General features: G+C 46.9%; 1 pseudogene across 1 annotated transcript; it reads right to left on the bottom strand.

The window, feature by feature from the left end:
- Positions 1-159: 159 nt before the first annotated feature.
- LOC118081362 (zinc finger protein RFP-like) lies at positions 160-17,032 on the bottom strand (annotated as a pseudogene). Its single transcript, XR_015948537.1, has 8 exons — positions 15,603-17,032; positions 12,134-12,229; positions 8,012-8,241; positions 6,769-6,791; positions 4,439-4,557; positions 2,812-2,844; positions 1,815-1,844; positions 160-955 (listed from the first exon to the last, which is right to left on the bottom strand). The product of XR_015948537.1 is annotated as a zinc finger protein RFP-like (transcript).
- Positions 17,033-19,674: the final 2,642 nt, after the last annotated feature.

The following is a 19,674-nucleotide window of genomic DNA, read 5'->3' as shown; positions in this document are numbered from 1 at the left end:
GTTGCAATAGAATTGCAGAGTTGCAAGGGGGCCTGATGGCCATCTAGTCCCACCCCCGCAGTACATAAAACCTTTGCTGCACGTGGGGCTCAAACCCACAACCCTGGGATTAAGAGTCTCGTGCTCTGCCAAATCAGACATCTCAAAAGGAAAACAAGATTGAAGGTGAGGAAAATAATATTTATTGGGACTGTTAAAAGTGTGACTGTCTCCTGAAGAAGTAAGCTGCAGAGGGAATTCTGGAGAGAGAGAGGAAAATACAAAGCAACAGCAACCCATTTTTGTTTTGTTATTTCTGCTGATTTTGACTGGAATGAATCCTCTCAAAGGTCCCCTTGAAAAACTGCCCAATGTACTCTTGGCGGGTAAATGTTTTTTATATCAGTCACTCTGGTCTGGAGAGAAACTCCTGCTGGGCCTGAGAGGCAGATTTAGTCTCCTCAGGAGATACTGAGGTGGGTTTGAAAGTCATTCAGATAAAAGAAAGGGAGGAGGGTCTCTCCAGAGAACGAGGCTCCTGAGAACGTGTAGAGTTCAGTTCCTGAGTCAGCGTCAGAAAAAGACACACATCCCCCTTCATAGTCCAGAGTCACCCGGATCCTCCTGGGATCCTCATTCAGGGACAGATCAGAGTCAGGGGAGGTCAAGGCCCAGTACTTGCCTTCACACTTCTCCACAGCCCAGACCCCCTCCTCAGGCCTTATGGGGAAGTGGCCCTTTCTCCTCACAGACTTCCTGGCAACCCCCACATCCCACTCTTCCCCACTTCCCACATTGACTTCCCAGAAACGTCTGCCTGCTGTGAATCCCTCACGTCCCAACACACAAAACCAGTAGCTGAATCTCTCAGGGTTGTTGGGCAGGAATTGCTTTTTGTTTCCCAATCTCAGTATTTTCCGATCCTTGGACAGGATGAGGCTGGGATGGGCTGTGTCTGGATCCAGAGTCACATTTGCTGTTGGGGAGAAGATGAGGGAAAGAGAAGATTAAGCAGAGTCAGCCAAGAGACAGAAACAGAAACAGACATCCTTTAAACATAATAATAATAATAATAATAATAATAATAGCTTGCCACATCTTTGTGAACATAAGTGTGCACAAAACAATTTATTAAACTGTTAAATATGCACATACTGTATAAACACTCTTTAAGGACAGGGGGATGTTAACTCTTGCCCTCCCAGACTCCTTCTCCAATATCTTGTAGCTGAGCTAGCATCCTTTTAGTTCAGCCACAAGAGAAGGGATTTATACAGTAGGTCGCTAGCTTAAGATACAGCTCTGGTGTGATTCTCTGCTACAGACTAGCTTAGCTTGATGCCTTAGATATGAGTCTAACACATTAGAAAATTAACCAAACCAAACAAAAAATCTTGGGGCATTTCCCCAAATTTTAAAAACCCACCCTGTTAGAAATTTTAATCATTAAAATAGAGGATGTGGCAGGGAAAAAGAGGACACGTGGCAACCGGGCCTGAAAAAGGTGACATGGAAAAGCAACCCAACTCTAGGCAGGAATGAAACTCTTCCCTACTCAGTGTGATCCTTCTGGGTAATTTATCTTCCCCCCCCCCCCCGCATCTTCAAGTCCACCCTCTCTGCCTTTGTGGTACAAACAGCAGGGCATAGCTGCCAAGTTATCCCTTTTTTTAAGGGATTTTCCATTATGCTGAATAGGCTTCCTCGCGAGAAAAGGGAAAACTTGGCAGCTATGCAGCAGGGGCTAGAGTCAAGTTGGACAGAACAGACTCTTTACCCCCCATGAAACACTAGTCCCCCTCCCCTGTGAATTGGGGTCTCCATGTGAAATTTACCTCTCTGGAGATTTCTGAAGGACTGGACTTCTGAGGAAACAAAAAGAGAGGCTTAACAGGCTACAATGCAATAGAGAATAAGAATTAATCTTTTTTACAAAACATTACCATAACATAGCATCTGTTGTTTCCTTATTTCAAGCAAAATATTAAATTATAGAATCTGGTGGGGAAAAGTTGTTGAAACCGGAATTTCCAAATATGCTGACAAACGAGATTGCAGAGGAAGAATCGGCAGAGCTTTCCCATGTAATTCCAAGGGTCTCTTGCAATGGAAAGTCCTCCCTCATGGAATGGGGCTGATCTCAAAAGGACTGTGGGAACTCTGAGGAGATTGGGATGGCTGAAGCACGAGAAATGGCTAGTGAGGTTGAAATTCTGAGGAAGAGGCAGCTCAGGCCTTGGCTCTGCTCCTGGGAGACCAGCCTGGCAGGAGGTGGAGGAGGAACTGGGTGCTTGTGGGTGCCCTTTTTAACACATTTCACAAGGGGGAAATCCAAGCAAATCTCGAGAAGCTGCAAAAGAACCTCTCCAGATTGTGTGGAAGAAAAACAAAATGCAAGGGAGGTCCTGTATACATGAGAACTTGACAAGATGGACATTGGACTGACCCTGCAGGATTCTCTTTAAGGGCTTTTGTAAGATATTGTAAGGCTCTGAGGCTTTTCCCTACAAACAAGCATTATAGAAATTTTATGAAATAAAGCAAAATCTATAAAATTAAGGGGGAAACCAGGATACTAGTCTATAGGCAGGAGTGAAACTCAGACTGGTATGCAGGTTCTTCGCAGGGACAAGCTCTGCCCGCAATCCAAGCCTTCAAACCCCCTCCCAGTTCATTCCTGGGACATACAAAGAACCCAAACACCAATAGAAAACTGTTACCCAGAGTTACACTATTGAAGGGGTCTCAAAGTCTGCAGACCAGACGGTTCAACACCCATGAAATATCAGTCCCCATCCCTCCTGTGAAATTGTTCCTCCCCTGGAAATTTACCTTTCTGAATCAGTTTTCTGTATAACAGAGCATCTGAGGAAGCAAAAAGATATAAAGTGTAAGGGCAACACTCTTCCACCAGAAATAAATCTCCATACAAAAGTAACACTTCATAACATAGCATCCTTAAATTCAAGTACAATTATTAAATAGTAGAAAAAAATAATTAAAAACAAGAAAATCATAGGAAGAATCTATGACAATAACTAAAGCTTTAAAACTCAGCAGTCATAAAGCAAGCTTACAAATAGATAGCAGAAAAAATATTCAGCATAAATCCTGATGGTCTCTGAACTTTGTCCCTGAAATTGGGCTCTACATTCTTGGACTGGAGGGGAGGCAGAAAATAAGGAATCCTGTAAAAGGATAAAGAGGGGAGATGGAGGCAGCCTTAACATCTTCCCCAAGTAAAGTGGTGGTGGTGGAGAATTAAAGCCAAAATTGTGAAACATAAGGAGAAGCGAAGGTTGCTGTGGAAGGATTGGCAGAGGTCTCATGCAAAAGAAAGCCCTTCCTCACAAACCTTTTAAAAATCTTTCAGATTGTTAACGAGCATAATTGTGCCCCTTGGGGCTCAAATGCTCTTGCTTCCATCCTCAATGGGGGAACTCTCAGGAGATCTTGAAGGCTGAAGCGCTAGATATGGCAGCTGCAGGTTGCTGTGGAAGGATTGACAGAGCTGTCATGCAAAAGGAAACCCTTCCTCACAAAACGTCTACAAATCTTTAAGGTTGTTAAAATGAGTTTGGATTTGGAAGAGTTTGGATTTGATATCCCGCTTTATCACAACCATAAGGAGTCTCAAAGCAGCTAACATTCTCCTTTCCCTTCCTCCCCCACAACAAACACTCTGTGAGGTGAGTGAGGCTGAGAGACTTCAGAGAAGTGTGACTAGCCCAAGGTCACCCAGCAGCTGCATGTGGAGGAGCAGGGAATCGAACCCAGTTCACCAGATTATGAGTCCACCGCTCTTAACCACTACACCACACTGGCTATAAAAAGAATAATTGTGCCCTTTGGGGCTCATGTGGTCTTGCTTCCATCCTCAGTGTGGGAACTCTCAGTAAATCTTGTTACAGGTAGGTAGCCGTGTTGGTCTGACGTAGTCGAAACAAAAAATAAATTTAAAAAAATTCCTTCCAGTAGCACCTTAGAGACCAACTAAGTTTGTCATTGGTATAATGAGCTTTCGTGTGCATGCACACTTCTTCAGGAAATATTGACAGCTGAAGCACTAGATATGGCAGCTGCAGGGGGACGTCTGAGGAGGATACGGCTCAGGCCTTGGCTCCACTGTTGAGAAACAAGCCTGAGCAGGAGGCAGAGGGGGAACTGGGGGCTTCTTAATGCCCTTTGACTCCATTCAGACCAGGAGAACCTCCCAAAGGACAAGCCCATTGGATGAAACATCCTGACTTTGCTCTACACGCTGGTTCAGGACTTATTTTCAAGCTCCAGCGCTACAATATACATGGGCCATTATGGGGGCCTGGAAATGACAGCTGGAGCACCAAGAAGGAATGTATCCTGGGGTTACTCAATTCCATGCAATAAGAGCCTGGCATGTTCAGTTCTGAAGAAGGAATAGAATTCCCAGTGTGAAATCCTGGCAGCCATTATGCATTACCTTTCCATTGTTTCATTGTATCCTCCACAAGGTGATTTAGATCACAGGATTCCAAGTTCTGGTTCCTCAGTTCTGGAGGGAAAGGCAGTGGCTTCTCTGGACTCTCTCTTTTCTCATACCTGGTGAAAAGAAAAACAATGAATGGCCCCATCTGCCTAATCATTGCAAGTGATTTCAATAAAATGGAAAAAGCTGATTTCCCAACAGGTTTATTTCCACCACACATTGGTGAGACCTCAGTCCAAAACCCCTCAGGACAGCTGTCAGTGGCTTCATAAGGATGCTAAACCGTACAAGGGACAAGATTGAAACAAAATAAAAAAATTCATTCCAGCAGCACCTTAAAGACCAACTAAGTTTTTTATTTTGGTATGAGCTTTTATGTGCATGCACACTTCTTCAGATACACTGAAATAGAAGTCCCCAGACACTTATATGTAGAGAAATGGTGGGGAGGGGTATCACTCAGAAGGGTGGTGGAAATGGGTGATTGACTGACTGATAGCTGTTGATGACTGTAAATGACTGCAAATTGTCTTGCATGAAAAGGCAAGGGGTGAGATGGCTGAAGATCGCTTTATCATGTATAATGAGATAAGAATCCAATGTCTCTGTTCAAACCAGGTTTTTCCATGGTTTTAAGCTTGGTGATACGGTAAGTTGCAAATTCAGCAACTTCTCTTTCCAGTCTATTTCTGAAATTTTTTTGTAGTAAGACAGCTACTTTGAGATCTTGTACAGAATGTCCTGGGAGATTGAAGTGTTCTCCTATTGGTTTCTCTTTCTTGTAATTCCTGATGTCAGATTTATGTCCATTTATCCTTTGGCGTAGGGTTTGGCCTGTTTGTCCAATATAGAAAGCTGAAGGGCACTGTTGGCATTTGATGGCATACACAATGTTAGAGGATGAGCAATTGAATAGTCCTGAGATGGTATGTTGGATGTTGTTGGGGCCAGTAATGGTGTTGTCCGGGTGTATGTGGCAGCAAAGTTGGCATCTGGGTTTATTGCAGGCTCTGGTACCAGTGTCCATGTTAGGTCTGATGGTTGTATTATTGTGGGTGAGGAGTTGTTTAAGATTGGGTGGCTGTCTGTAGGCAATGAAAGGTCTTCTCCCCAGAGCTTGAGAAAGAGAGCTGTCATTGTCTAGGAGAGGTTGTAGATCTCTGATGATGCATTGTACTGTTTTAACTTGGGAGCTGTATGTGATAACTAGTGGTGTTCAGTTATTTTCTTTTTTGGGTCTGTCTTGCAGCAGGTTCTCTCTAGGTATCAGTCTGGCTCTGTTGATCTGTTGTTTAACTTCATCAGGTGGATATTTTAGTTCTAAAAAGGTTTGCTGTAGATCTCTTAGGTGAGATTCTCTGTCTGTAGAGTTGGAACAGATGCGGTTGTAACGTAGGGCCTGGCTGTATACGATGGATTGTTTGGTATGTTTGGGATGGTAGCTAGAAGCATGTAGATATGTTTGTCGGTCAGTTGGTTTTCGGTATACGGTGGTGTCTATACGTCCATCCTGTATTTTTATAGTAGTGTCCAAAGGGACAAGATGTAACTCCAAGAGACACCACCAGAGGGGTCCAATGGCTTCCAATGATGCTGCCCCATAACAACTTTCTGGGAAGGTCCCAGGATGTAAGAACCAAACCCCTGAAGTGGAATGCCTGCCATCTCTCCATCCCTGAGCCTCTCCAGAGGATGGGAATGATGTCCAAAGCTGCCCAGCAGTCAAGGAGAACAACCTCCACCCTTCCTGCCCCCCTCTCTCACCCAGGAAGGGCACAACTCCATGTCCCATGGGACTCTCCCTCCAGAGGCAGGAAACAACCTGACTTTCACCCCACTCTCCAGACCACCTTCAGCCTCTCACGCTGGAAACGCTTCCATGAAAAAGAACCTACCTATTCTAGACCAACAGACCTTCCCTCCCTAAGTGCCTCAAAGGGGCTGAGTTACCAGAGTTGGGGGGCTTCTAGTTGGACATGGAAAAATATTGGTACGTCCTAAGCTCGTCACAATATTCTTTGGCACTTTCTCTTCTAGATGTTTGAAATTACCAAAATGTAAATGAAGAGAAAGTGCAAGGGAAAGAAAAGAGCCCCTATCCCTGAGTGATGTGGGGAGGGAGGAGGCAGAGCTCTGGCCTTGATCACTGGAGGGAGAATTGTTGTGTTACAAGTTCAAAAGACGGGGCCCTGTTTTACCCGTGAGATGCTGCAGAGTGTGAGTCCTACAGTCTCTCCCCTGCAGACCCTGGAGGGCCATGTTTGAGGTTCTTGCATCCCGGCCTCATGGGGTGATGCTAATAGGAATGAACAGAATCCACTTACCTCTGCAAGGTGCTTCTCACATCCTGGAGGGGAAAAGAGAAGGGAATTCACTGCACACCACAGGCCACACTAGGAAGACCCCCTCAGACCCCCTCAGAGTGGGGGAACAGCCTGGCCCTCGGATGTCAGTCTGCCTGGCACATGCCAAGGTTTTGGGTAGGGATGGCGGAATCAGCCAGCTTGAGTTTCTCACAGCTTTTATTTTTCCAATCTGAAATGACTGATTTTTTCCCGATAACATGTTCTCCATATTTCAGTTTGCAATTATTATTTTTAATCCTCAAGAAAATCCACCAGCATTTTAGAGAAATTTAACGTTTGTGGGTTCAATAGAAGATTCCACCACATCTCTCTTCTTAAATTGTAATTTATTAACTTTAATCCAGTTTGCATTGTGCAATTCAGACGTAAGTAAGCCCACGGGATAATCCTACTTGGGCACTGTCCCAAATTGTCTTCCATAGAAGTACCCAAATTTCAAATGGTATTTTCCACCTGGAAATGTAAAATAGAACCTGCAGCATAAAATGCCTCCAAAGAGATAATAAAACAGCTCCATGTATCTTTGGGTTCATCTAAACTTCTGCTTTTTCTGTGCCCAGAAAACACAGGTCCAAGTGGTTTTGCCTTTGCCCTGCCACTTTCCCTCAGGAAAAACCTGCTCCTTAGTGCAACATCAAAGCAAACATCAATCCAGAATAAACCTGGCTGAGGTTTGCTCTAATTCATAAGTGAACAGGGGTTTTTCCTGGAGGGAAGGGGTGGGACAGGCAGCAGTCTGGATGAGTCCCTCTGTCTTGCTCTTTGGTCACTGTGACTGAGCACCATTTTGGGCTGATCTGGATCCATTGTGAAGGTGATCAACCCAGAAGTTGTGGAGGGAACGGGAAGAGAAGCTTGGTCAAGAGACTGGCTCATGTTGGAAGGAGACCAGAATGCATCTTCAGTGAAGCCCCCCACAGGGCATGAAAGCAGCATTGCCAAGCTGGAAGGCATTTGGAGACAAATCATCAGCAAAGAACAGAAAATCACCTCCTGCTCCATCAATAACACAGGAGAATATCTACTCTACATTCAGGTGAGTTAAGCATCCCAGGTCTCTCGAGTGTTCCTGTCCATTACAAACCTGACTAGAGGCTCCATCATCTGAGCCCCTGCACTCCTTGCATACATGAAAGGGGCACATAAAGGATGGGAGGCAGCCTTTTCCTGGAGCCTTGGGCTGTTCCTGCCACCTTCTTACCTGCAGGAGTTCACTCACTGGTTGCTGACACTTTTCCTCCATCTCATGGATGATGCTGTCAAGAGAGGAGAGTTTCCTGGAGAGTTTGGCCAGCTGCTCATCCCTTCTCCCTGCAATCTCCTTCTCCACCTCTTCCACATGATTCAGCAGACGTTTTTCTTCTTCTTCCAGGAACTGGCGCAGTTGTCTGAACTTCTCCAAACCTTCAGCCTCTCAGTTTCTGTTAATTTCTGCAAGAAAAGAGGAGGTCTGAGTGTGGAAGATGGTCAGCCTTCAAAACATTAGGAAGAGAATGATGAGAATTCCACAGGGAGGACACTTCTGATTTTTCATAGACATGAGACCAACACCCAGTGGCTAAAGAAGTCCCTCTTCTGCCCCCAGAAAGCTCAATCTGGGGTTCTTCTGGGGGGCCACGTTGCTCTCGCCCTCCCCTCACAGCACCAGGAACCTCAGAGCTCGAAGATTCCTCACCGATCAGCGCTGGCGGTAGACCGGAAGGGGACTCCTCTGCTCACCGGTAAGCTCTCTTTGAGAGCCCTGAGCTAGAGCGGAGTTGCAGTCGCGGGCACCATTTTCGAGCAAATCGCTACCCTCACAGAGCGAAGCTCCGTGCCGGCAGCGGAGAGTGGTGTTTTTTTGTTTTTTTTTAAAGGATTCGGAATACATTGGACACTGTGAGTAACACAAAGAATTAAAAAAAATCTTACCTTTAGCCTCCCCCCACCCCAGCTTTTCCCTGTGATTTCCCCCAACCTGTCCCGTCCCATGACGTGTCACGCCCCCTCTTCCCACCACCCCCGGGTCATCCCTTTTTGAGATTGGAATTGGTCTCGGATGTGCGATCTCCAAGGCGGGTTTGGTTACCTGAGGAGCGGCTTGGTCTCAGGGCGGTTTGTTCTATGTTGGAGGCATGGGAGTGAGGGATTGTGGGAGTATGTTTGTCCATTGTTCGTTGAATGTCCACTGGAGGGCGCAATTTTTTTGACCACAAATTCAGGTTTTTACCTGTGTTAGCTGTGTCAGTTGGTCAGTGTAAGCGCATGATTACCTGCTCACATGTGACTCTGAGGTTGTGGCCAAATTTCAGGACGATCGGGTAAGTGCTTGTGGGGAAAAAGTGGGGAATAGCACACATGCACCTTCACCATTTATATATATATATATATATATATATAGACTAGCTGGCCCTGCCACGTGTTGCTGTGGCTAATCCCTGTGATTGTCCCCACCCTGTCCCGATCCATGATCTATTCGTTTGTCCCCACCCCTTCGGCTTATTCCTGTGAATCCCCCAACTCCCTCTTCCCGGTAACCCCCACCCAGGGGAGGCATGGTTCCCTGGGTGATCCTGGTATTTGGGGGGTTGGAGGGGAGGGTTGAGGAAAGGTGAGGGTCCTTGGGTGGTCCTGGTATTGGTGGGGGAGGGGAGGGTTGAGGAGAGGTGAGGGTCCTTGGGGGGGTCTTGGTATTGGTTGGGGAGGGTATTGTGGGTGGAGGGTCTTGGGGGTAGAGGGTTGTAGTGGGGGTTTGTGGTGTGGCGGGATTCCAAGGGGGTTAGTGTCCATGAGGTTCATGGGTCTTTGATTGTGGAGAGGCATGTGGAGGGTGTAAGTCCATGGAGTGTGGGGGTGTGGAGTGAGTTTGATCGGGGGGGAGGGGTCGCGGGAGTTAGTTTGGAGAGGCCTAGGGCTGTTGTGGAGGCGGCCTGGTCCGTGGGGGTGGTGTTATCAATGGCAGCAGGATCTATGGGGTGGGGGTGGATCAGTGTGATCTCTGGGGCGGGGGTGGGTCCCGGGAGGCGGCGGGATTGGCGAGGGTGTGATCCGTGGGGTGTGGGGGTGTGGAGTGGGGTTAGGAGGGGGAGGGGTCGCAATAGGTAGTTTGGAGAGGGCTAGGCCTGTTGTGGAGGCGGGCTGGTCCGTGGGGGTGGCGTTATCGGCAGTGGAGGGATCTGTGGGGTGGGGGTGGATCGGTGTGATCTCTGGGGTGGGGGTGGGTCCCGGGAGGTGCGATTCGTGGGGTTTGGGGTGTGTGGCGTGGCCTTGCTCGGGGGGAGGGGGTCACAGGAGGTGGCGGGATCCGTGCGGTGTGTGTGTGTGTGGAGTGGGCTTGGTTGGGGGGGAGGGGGTCGCTGGTACGTGATCTCCTGGGCGGGCTTGGTTCCCTGGGTGGGCTTGGTTCCCTGAGGAGCGGCTTGGTCTCCGGGCGGTTTGCTCTCTGTTGGAGGCGTGGTCTCCAAGGCGGGAGGGATTGTGGGAGTATGTTTGTCTGTTGTTCGTTGAATGTCCACTGGAGGACGCAATTTTTTTGACCACAAATTCAGGTTTTTACCTGTGTTAGCTGTGTCAGTTGGTCAGTGTAAGCGCATGATTACCTGCTCACATGTGACTCTGAGGTTGTGGCCAAATTTCAGGACGATCGGGTAAGTGCTTGTGGGGAAAAAGTGGGGAATAGCACACATGCACCTTCACCATTTATATATATATATATATATAGACTAGCTGGCCCTGCCACGTGTTGCTGTGGCTAATCCCTGTGATTGTCCCCACCCTGTCCCGATCCATGATCTATTCGTTTGTCCCCACCCCTTCGGCTTATTCCTGTGAATCCCCCAACTCCCTCTTCCCGGTAACCCCCACCCAGGGGAGGCATGGTTCCCTGGGTGATCCTGGTATTTGGGGGGTTGGAGGGGAGGGTTGAGGAAAGGTGAGGGTCCTTGGGTGGTCCTGGTATTGGTGGGGGAGGGGAGGGTTGAGGAGAGGTGAGGGTCCTTGGGGGGGTCTTGGTATTGGTTGGGGAGGGTATTGTGGGTGGAGGGTCTTGGGGGTAGAGGGTTGTAGTGGGGGTTTGTGGTGTGGCGGGATTCCAAGGGGGTTAGTGTCCATGAGGTTCATGGGTCTTTGATTGTGGAGAGGCATGTGGAGGGTGTAAGTCCATGGAGTGTGGGGGTGTGGAGTGAGTTTGATCGGGGGGGAGGGGTCGCGGGAGTTAGTTTGGAGAGGCCTAGGGCTGTTGTGGAGGCGGCCTGGTCCGTGGGGGTGGTGTTATCAATGGCAGCAGGATCTATGGGGTGGGGGTGGATCAGTGTGATCTCTGGGGCGGGGGTGGGTCCCGGGAGGCGGCGGGATTGGCGAGGGTGTGATCCGTGGGGTGTGGGGGTGTGGAGTGGGGTTAGGAGGGGGAGGGGTCGCAATAGGTAGTTTGGAGAGGGCTAGGCCTGTTGTGGAGGCGGGCTGGTCCGTGGGGGTGGCGTTATCGGCAGTGGAGGGATCTGTGGGGTGGGGGTGGATCGGTGTGATCTCTGGGGTGGGGGTGGGTCCCGGGAGGTGCGATTCGTGGGGTTTGGGGTGTGTGGCGTGGCCTTGCTCGGGGGGAGGGGGTCACAGGAGGTGGCGGGATCCGTGCGGTGTGTGTGTGTGTGGAGTGGGCTTGGTTGGGGGGGAGGGGGTCGCTGGTACGTGATCTCCTGGGCGGGCTTGGTTCCCTGGGTGGGCTTGGTTCCCTGAGGAGCGGCTTGGTCTCCGGGCGGTTTGCTCTCTGTTGGAGGCGTGGTCTCCAAGGCGGGAGGGATTGTGGGAGTATGTTTGTCTGTTGTTCGTTGAATGTCCACTGGAGGACGCAATTTTTTGACCACAAATCCAGGTTTTAACCTGTGTTAGCTGTGTCAGCTGGTCCCTGTAAGCGCATGATTACCTGCTCACATGTGACTCTGAGGTTGTGGCCAAATTTCAGGACGATCGGGTAAGTGCTTGTGGGGGAAAAGTGGGGAATAACACACATGCACCATATATATATGGTAAATCAGGATATCCCAACTAATGGAAATCCAATTCACTCTGCATTCAAAAGTGAATTTACCTGATTAGCACTTTCTGAAAAAATCTGAAGACCAAAGCACAGCAATCCTTTAAAATTTACACTTCTCCGGATTTTTCACCCTAAAATTTCAATCATTTTCAGAAGGATGTCGGTTTTTTGGTTTTTTGTTTTAAATACAAACTGATGTGGAAAAATTATAAATGGAGAGAACCTGAAATGGAGAGGTTTCCCCCTTCCTCTTCGGTCCCAACTTATTCTCTGAGTACATGCTCCCTCCCGAGTAATAAGAGTGGCACTTACAAGGAGGTCTTGGCTTTCCTTTTCTGTGTCTGCTTGATAAGACAGAATGTTCTCTCTCTCTTTCCTCAGAATATCCAGCTGGCTATAGAACAGCCACTAAAGAGAAAAGAAATAAACCCATCAGGCACTAAGTCAGGGAGATATTGGGCATCCCACGGCAGGACAGAGTTTCAAACAAAGATGTGTCGTACTCTCCCAAGCCCTCATTCCTGGCATGCTTGCACTCTTGTCTCAACAACGTCTATGCTGGCTTGGTCATGTCCACAGAACAGAAGATGTCAGGATCCCCAAGGATGTGCTCTACAGGGAGCGGGCTTCAGGCACCAGGCATTACAAAGATGTCTGCAAATATAACATGAAGGCCGGCAACATCAACCCTGCTGTGTGGGAATACCTTGCAGACAACCATCAGTCAAGTTGTGCATCCACAGCAGTGACCAGAGGAGGAATGACTGCTGGGAGGAGTGCAGAGAGAGGCAGCTCCATGGTGCATCTGTGTGAGCTGAGAGGGTTAATAGCTCAGCATGTCGTCCTTTGTATCACGGGGCTTGTTCTCATATAAACAGGAAGTAGTACCTGTTGCTGTTGTAATCTTCCGTTATATGAGACTATATGTTTTTATTCTGTCTGTTCGTATCGCAGTTGCAGCCGAAGATGGAGTTGAACTCCCCCGGCTGAGCTGCCCTAAGTTAATAAATCTTCTTTGTTTTAATGAACAAGGGAGTGGACGTCAGTTATTTTCACAGGCACGGAGAGGCACTGAAAGTCTGATAAAGTTTCCGCTGCTACGAACTGTTATCTGAACTTGGAAGGAAAATTCCTGGACGTTTTAGAAATGAGACTTGACATTTGTGACGGAAGCGTACTGGGCAAGTATTTCTGCAAGTGTCTGCAAAACACAGCTAAAGTTGTTTGTAGGCAGATAGATTTCTCTGCTATCCTTCTGTCTCACAAAGCTGTGTTATTTATAACTGCCAGTTAGACAACTGGACAGGTCAACTGGACAGCAGCCCAACTGGATGCCTTCACCTGTCCTACCTACAAAAACCATGTCTCTCTCCTATCAGTCTCTACAGGTGCTGTGACTCTCCAGTGGTTTGACTTCACCCCCAAAGGCGCATTCTTCCATTGTCTCCCGAGACAGACGGATGCCAACCTCTAGCGCCCAGTTTGTTTTAAAAAAATAAAAAAAATAAAAACCATTTTCTTTGAGGAGATAAAATATGTAACTATCAATGTTTGTATTTTTTTATAAATAATTAAAGATAGACTGTCAAAGTTTACATTAAAACACAGAGTATTTATTGTAGGGGGCCTTTTTAGCAGCCTTTGCCAACCTCTTATTTTTATTGTTGTTTTAATTAATATACAACAAACAAATACAAAGAAACAAACAAAAACAACCCAAGTTACAAACCATAGGAGCAGCACAGTGGTTGCATTTTCCAAATAAACAGAGCAGAGAATGTAGAAAAATGAAAGCAGCAAAACACTCCGGCTCACCTTTTGGGATGCAAAGTGAATCCTGGTTAAAAGGGAGATGTTATTGCGCTTGCATTCAGCACTTGTTGTTGTTGTTTAGTCGTTTAGTTGTGTCCGACTCTTCATGACTCCATGGACCAGAGCATGTCAGGCACTCCTGTCTTCCACTGCCTCCCGCAGTTTGGTCAGACTCATGTTGGTAGCTTCAAGAACACTGTCCAACCATCTTGTCCTCTGTCGTCCCCTTTTCCTAGTGCCCTCAATCTTTCCCAACATCAGGGTCTTTTCCAGGGAGTCTTCTCTTCTCATGAGGTGGCCAAATTATTGGAGCCTCAGCTTCAGGATCTGTCCTTCCAGTGAGCACTCAGGGCTGATTTCCTTCAGAATGGATAGGTTTGATCTTCTTGCAGTCCATGGGACTCTCAAGAGTCTCCTCCAGCACCATAATTCAAAAGCATCCATTCTTCGGCGATCAGCCTTCTTTATGGTCCAGCTCTCACTTCCATACATCACTACTGGGAAAACCATAGCTTTAACTATACGGACCTTTGTCAGCAAGGTGATGTCTCTGCTTTTTAAGGTGCTGTCTAGGTTTGTCATTGCTTTTCTCCCAAGAAGGAGGCGTCTTTTAATTTTGTGACTGTTGTCACCATCTGCAGTGATCAAGGAGCCCAAGAAAGTAAAATCTCTCACTGCCTCCATTTCTTCCCCTTCTATTTGCCAGGAGGTGATGGGACCAGTGGCCATGATCTTGGGGTTTTTTTTTTTAATCCTTTATTTAGGTTGTTAAAAGCTTACAAAATTCCAAAAAGGAAAATTATATAGTTTCAAAAGAAAAAGAAAAAAAGAAAAGCATAAAACCAAACATAGCATAAAGAAGCACATTCACAAAATCATATAATACAAAAAGTCAAATAATACAAAATTTCACAAACGAACAAAAGACAGAAAATGCAACAGAAAAAAAGAATATTTTACAAAAAAGAGAACAAAAATCACTTTCTATTATTTACAGCACGCTTCCCTTTTTATATCCGCTTTCCCTTGCTATACCTCCTGTTTCCCCTATTTCTATGTCTTCTCGGCGCCTATCAATTTAACTTCTCTTATATTTTCATTCTAAGCACATCACCAGCTTATTTTCTATAATTTCTTTTTCCAGATAGTTTTGTACATATTCCCATTCCTTCATTGTTTTCTGTCTTGGTACGTTTCTGATTATTGCCGTTAGTTTCGCCATCTTCAAATAATATTGGTTTTTTTGATGTTGAGCTTCAGACCGTATTTTGCACTCTTCTCTTTCACCCTCATTAAAAGGTTCTTTAATTCCTCCTCACGTTCTGCCATCAAGGTTGTGTCATCTGCATATCTGAGGTTGTTGATATTTCTTCCGGCACAGTCAAAGGCTTTTGCATAGTCAATGAAGCAGAAGTAGATGTATTTCTGGAACTCTCTAGCTTTCTCCATAATCCACCGCATGTTTGCAATTTGGTCTCTGGTTCCTCTGCCCCTTCGAAATCCAGCTTGCACTGTATTCATTTCAAAGGAGGATCCCTTTGCCCCTCTGTCAGAGATAAAAAGATCTCACCACGCTCCTTCCAAACAGCCCAAGAGTCCTCTGGTTTCTCCTTGGCTATTTTTTACATAATAAATAACCAGCATGTAAACTTCATTCAGGCAATTAACATCATGCTTTGTTCAGCTTTAAGAATTACAGATACCTCCCCAAAAGAATCCACAGATATTCATCCCCTTCAAAATCAATAATGATTTCCTACCTTACAGGTAGGTAGCCGTGTTGGTCTGAGTCGAAACAAAATATAAAAAAAATCCTTCAGTAGCACCTTAAAGACCAACTAAGTTTTTATTTTGGTATGAGCTTTCGTATCTGACGAAGTGTGCATGCACACGAAAGCTCATACCAAAATAAAAACTTAGTTGGTCTTTAAGGTGCTACTGAAGGAATTTTTTAATTTTGATTTCCTACCTTGTACTCCTGGGACGCCTCTTCCAGAGGAACCACTTCGTGGTGTTTGTGCTCCTTGGACCTGTCACACACCACACAGATGGGGGCTTCATCCTCCTTACAAAAGAGTTTCAGGGGCTCCTGATGCTTCTCACAGACTCGTCCTTTTCCTCCTTCCTCCTTCCCCTCTTGAAGGCTGAGATTCTTGATTAAATCTACAAAGTTTGCCAGTTGCCGGTTGGGGATGAGGCTCCTTCTCTCGACTCTTTGTCTGCACTGAGGACAGGAAGCCTCTGCCTCCGATTCCCCCCAGCACTGGATCAGGCAAGACCGGCAGAAGCTGTGCCCACACACTGGGATGGTCACTGGATCCTTGAAGTAATCCAGGCAGATGGAGCAAGTGGCTTCATCGTGGAGGCGCTGGATGTGACCCCCAGAAGCAGCCATGGCTCACTCAGGACAAAGTCCCCAGTTATGTTTCGCTTTCTCAGTTTTCAGCCACTGGGTGTTTCCCTTCCTGAAATGACTCAGTATCTCAGGCACCACGTGATGTAAAAAAGAAAAAGAAAAAAGTTGGCAGGTCCATGCAGTTGCCTCATATTTTCTCAAGGAGCTGTGAATGTTTATGGATTGCTCCCTCCTTTTTTAATACACACAGAAAAACACATGGTTGTCTCCTGCAGACTAAAATCCCCCCTGACTGCCCCCCCCCTGACTGGAGGCTTTATAGCACAAGCCTCCGGCTGCCTGCATTGAGAACCTTGCCAGTTGCCTCTTACTCTACAGATGCAGCTCATGGGAACCTTTTCCACCCAGAGGAGAGATCTTATAGAGGAAAAACCTCCTGGGTGCTTCCCTGGGCCCAAAGCAGCTGCATGCAGAGCAGGAGATGGCAAGCATGATATGATTGTCCAAAGGTGGGAAGGGACCTTCTGTTGCAGGTTGTATCTGAAGCAAAAGCCACATCCAACGATATGATTGAGAAAAGCTATATAGCAGGAAAAGGCTAAAAAATTTTTTTAAAAAAGAAATTATTGTTCCTGTTACATTTCTTTGGAGGGAATCCAATTGGGGGGGGGTGCATGCACTCTCACACTGTCTCCCTGTGCTGTGGGCACTAACAGGTGGACAATGGAAGTGGACTCTGCATGTCCTCCTGGTTGGGAAAAGAAACACTCACCAGCTGCTCCTCCCTGCCCTTCCTGCCTTTGAACGGACAGCTGATAATCATCGGTGTTGTTTAGTTACCTATTTGGACATGTTGTCTGTATTGATTTATACGTCTAAGTGAGGATCAATGGAGTGCTATACCGGTAATTGTTAATGCCAGCTGTTGATATTTCTTTTCTTTTTCTCTCTATCTGCAAAGACAAGAATTATAAAAATGAAAACAAAAAACTTAAAGGTCCGGCAGTGACTGCACTTGTTTTGGCAGAGAGCGTCCTCTTTTTCGATCTGCAATCTCTCCAGCCCCTCTGAACTGCAGGAAGCTCTAGGGCAGGCACCCCCAAACTGCAGCCCTCCAGATGTTTTGGCCTACAACTCCCATGATCCCTAGCTAACAGGACCAGTGGTCGGGGAAGATGGGAATTGTAGTCCAAAACATCTGGAGGGCTGAAGTTTGGGGGTGCCTGCTCTAGGGCTGCCCCTTCCTCTGGACTCAAGCACCCAGCCAGTGGGAGGCACTGCTCAAAGCAGCTTCTGGCACTGTGAGCTGAAAGTGGCATTGCAATTCAGTCCCCACATTACCAAGGCTTTAGCACACAGATGGGGAAATCTGTGGTGACCCTCCAGATGTTGATGGGCTCTAGCTCCTAACAGCCCCATAGGCATAGCAGATATTATGGGAACTGGAGCCCCACATCTAGAGGACCGCATAGGTTCTCCAGCTCTGCTTTACTGCCCTAACCGACCAGCCCCCTCTACAGCCTGCTTGCCACAGGAAGAAGCACATCCGCCTCGGAATCTCAGGTCCTGAGGCTGAGCCTTAGAGAAGGCATCTTGCATGTTACCTGGTTTTTCCTACAAGTGTTGTAGGCTGAGCCACTATGGCCAGTGATCAGGGATGATAGGAGTTGGAGTCCATCAAGATATGGAGAGCAGCCCATTGGCTACCCTTGCTCTAAGGGCATGGCTGCTACTTTGGGTCTGAGAAGTTGTGAGTTAAGCGTTCCAGATGTGCCAATGTGTTCAGGCCAAACGAGAGAGACATTTAATTCTCTTCCACATCAAGCTGAAGAACAGAGGATGACAACCTCATCCATCGTTCCTGGTGGTCTAGTGGGCAGGATTTGGCATTTTTAGCACCACAACACAGGTTTAAGTCCTAGCAAGGGACTCCCTTTTCCCAGGTGGATGAAATCTTGGATTCCAGCTGTAGCCTTTGCACTGAGCAATTTGGTGAAATCCCTACCTGCTGAGACTCCTCTCTTGACTTTCTCCCAATTGGTGTGGGATAGTGGTTTGAGCCCACCTGGCACAGCAGCTAATAATAATAATAATAATAATAATAATAATAATAATAATAAAAAAATATATTTATACCCTGCCCATCTGGCTGGGTTTCCCCAGCCACTCTGGACAGCTCCCAACAGAATATAAAAAAATGCAATAAAACATCAAACATTAAAAACTTCCACAAACAGGGCTGCCGTCAGATGTCTTCTAAAAGTCAGAAAGTTGTTTTTTTCCCTTTGACATCTGATGGGAGGGCGTTCCACAGGGCGGGCGCCACTACTGAGAAGGCCCTCTGCCTGTACTCTTTGCAAGTAGGATCAAATTCCACCCTTCTTGGCCCTTTCCCCCGGTGACTGGAAGGTCTATACCATTTTTATTTTCTGTTGCGGGGCATTGAAGGGGACATACTACCGGTAGGAGGCTGTGGGGTGGCTCCTCCCAGGCCCCTGTGGCACAGTGGGTTAGCACATCTAGCTGTTAACCAGAAGGACGGTGGTGTGATACTCTGCCTGTGAAGAGGTGGTTGAATGGTGGAGCACTAATCTGTTGTGCTCTGTGCACATGGGTTCAAATCCCACCCTCACTGGCTGTTTTTCCCACCAGCCAAAACCTCAACAGTGTGAACTTTAGGCTGCCTGCTTTGTCCTTTCTTCTCTGAAAGGCAAAAGGCAGAGGAAGGAATGCCCAAGTCAGGACTCACACCCAGGACTTTTTCAAGATGCTTCTGCACCCCTGGTGCAGCTGATGAGGACTGTTTCCACCTAGAAGTGAAAAGTGGCAAGTGGTGCCCACGAGTTGTAGTAAAATAGCCGTGCTAGACTGGTCCGGCCAAAGGAGTGGTTGCCACACAGCTAGAGGGTGAGAGTTCTGCTTACCTTTAGAACTGTGTGGCAAAATGCATCTTGGCTTCCAGTAGAAAAGGACCTATTTTCCCCTCTGGGTTATGGGCCTGCCATGCTCCCCTTGCGCCACTTAGCCGGAGAGGCCTTTTTCAGGTGAGTTGGACTAGAACGGCATGATGGTGAAACTTTCATATTTACTCCCTTTCCTGGTGATCCCTAAGATGGAGTTCACCTTTCACAGCTGCCTCACACTGTATTGACATCTGCAATTATTATTATTATTATTATTATTATTATTATTTATTACATTTATATACTGCCCTATACCCAGAGGTCTCAGGGCGATTCACAGAATAAAATCAAAATATAAAACCACAAAATACATAATAAAAATAACAACCCAATACACTCCCCCAAAACCCCACATTTTAAAAGGGCATAGGATGCCAATTAAATCAATCAAGGGCCTGGTTAAAAAGGCAAATTTCCCTGGGGCGAGCATTCCACAGGCGGGGAGGCACTGCAGAAAAGGCCCGTTCTTGTGTTGCCACCCTCCAGACCTCTTGAGGAGGCGGCACACGAAGAAGGGCCTTATAAGCCTCCTCCCCACTCAGCCCCCCCCCCAACCTCAGTCATCATTACCTTATAAGTGAAGTTAGGAGCTTTTGCCCCAAATTTCATTACTTACCATTTGCATATTTTTATGTCCATTCAGTTTGGAAATATCCTTACAACCAATCCCTTCTAGTTCCTACCACCTTGGACCATTTAAAGTCCTCAGTGAATTTGGCCAC

The sequence above is a fragment of the Zootoca vivipara genome, chromosome 2 (genome assembly GCF_965207765.1).
Source record: "Zootoca vivipara chromosome 2, rZooViv2.hap1.1, whole genome shotgun sequence".
NCBI classification, from domain to species: Eukaryota; Metazoa; Chordata; class Lepidosauria; order Squamata; family Lacertidae; genus Zootoca; species Zootoca vivipara.
This window is presented reverse-complemented; position numbering and strand designations above follow the sequence as displayed.